The sequence below is a fragment of the Galeopterus variegatus genome, unplaced genomic scaffold, assembly GCF_000696425.1.
Source record: "Galeopterus variegatus unplaced genomic scaffold, G_variegatus-3.0.2 Scaffold3353, whole genome shotgun sequence".
Taxonomy (NCBI): Eukaryota; Metazoa; Chordata; class Mammalia; order Dermoptera; family Cynocephalidae; genus Galeopterus; species Galeopterus variegatus.
The window spans coordinates 182,173-184,207 of record NW_007729464.1 but is presented as its reverse complement, the minus strand read 5'-3'; positions in this window follow the sequence as shown (position 1 = coordinate 184,207).

Sequence of the window (2,035 nt, the reverse complement as noted above, 5' to 3'; positions counted from 1 at the left end):
AGAGACAACTGAAATTGGGGATGGATGGAATCCCTAGGAAAGAGGCAGAGGAACAAAAGTGAAATTTATGGCAATATAGAATATGTATATTGTTATGCATAGTCTTGCCTGTGCCTTAATAGTTTTTTTTTTTAAACCATATAAATGAATAAACCACCTATTTTTCACTGGGTTGCAAACAAAAACTATACTGTGGTAATCAGCTGTGCTTTTGGAATTGAGCATTGTAGGTGATAATGTGTTTTCAGGCTTAGACTGTATTTTGGAATCATTGTAAATGATCACCAGGTTCTTAAAAATAAAAGGATCATATTTTTGGGTCGTGGGTAGAAAGGGCAAAGATATAAACAATATTTTCTTCAAAAAATTTTGAAGAAATTTATATTTTTGGGTCGTGGGTAGAAAGGGCAAAGATATAAACAATATTTTCTTCAAAAAATTTTAAGGACTCCAGGATGGAAAAAATTTGAATAAATATATGACCAAAAAAAGAATTCTAGAGCAGTGCAAAGTTTTCTTAATTTCTATAGGGAAAAAAAGATGTTAAATGCTTGAGAATATGTTCCAGTATATTTATAAATTGAGTGTTTTTGATCATAGGGAAGACATTCTAATTATACTACCCTAACTACCCTACAGCAATCTAATTTTAGGTGATTTGCTAAAGAGAAGATCCTGAGAGACCTGGAGATACAGTTATTTTTTCTTGGCTGTTTCTAGACAGGCAATTTTTTATTTCCAGGGAAATCAGTTACCACATATTATCCAACAAGCTGCAAGTCATAGTTATATTATTTTAAAGAGATTAAAATAAGAAAAAAAGCATTTTTATAATTACTCATATCATTACATTTTCAGTGTTCATCATTCCTTAGTATGCATCTTTATTTCCATCATTTTTCTTCAGCCTGAAAGATTTTTCTTAACATTCTTGTTAACAGCAGGTCTGCTGTTGATGAATTATTTCAGCTTTTATATGTCTGAAAAAAAACCTTTCCCTTCATTTTTGAAAGATTTTCTTCAGGTAATGAATTCTAAATTGACAGTTTGACAATTTTTTTCTTTCAGTATTTTAAAGATATTGTTTCACCAAGATTCACTTTCATTTTTAGCTTTGCTTCTTTGTACATAATGCTTTATTTTTATTTATTTATTTTTTTCTTGGCTGATTTTAAAATATTCATTTTCTGGTTGTTTTTAAGCAATTTGATTATATTGTGCCTTAGCTTAATTTTCTTCAAATTTCTTGTGCTTGGGTATGGTTTGAGCATCTTGGATCTGTGGGTTTATAGTTTTCATCAATGTTGAACAAATTTTGGTTAATTTTTATTCAAATAATTTGGCTTTGCTCACCTGTCTGGGATTCCAGTTAGCATATATTTGGTTACTTGAATTGTCCCACAGCTCACAGATGCTCTGTTTTTTCCTGTGTGTTTTCTTTTCTCTCTCCATGGTTCATTTTGAACAGTATCAGTTGCTGTCTACAAGTTCATTAACCTCTTCTTCTGCAAGATCTGATGTACTTATAATTCCATCCAGTGTACTTCTCATCTCAGACATTATAATTTTTCATATGTTGAATTTCTATTTGGACTTTTTGATATCTTTCATGTCCATCTTTAACATGTTTAATCTAGCTTCAACTATTTTAACCTTTTGTCAACTAAATTTATCATCTATGTCATTTCTGGGTCAATTTTGTTTTGACTAATTTTTCTCATTATGCTTGGTATTTTTCTGTTTCTTTGTGTACTTGATAATTATTGATAGGGCACCAGATATTGCAAATTTTACCGTGTTGGGTGCTGAATATTTCTGTACTCTTAAAAATATTCTTGAACTTTGTTTTGAGAGAAGGCTTTTTGGAAACACTTTGATCTTTTTGTGTCTGATTTTTTATTATTTTTTAACAAGACTAGAGAAACAGTCTAAGATGAATTTTCCCCACTATTGAGGCAGTACCACTGTAGGACTGAAACTGATGCCCCCTCAATTATGAGGTCTGATTTTTTATTATTTTTTAACAAGACTAGAG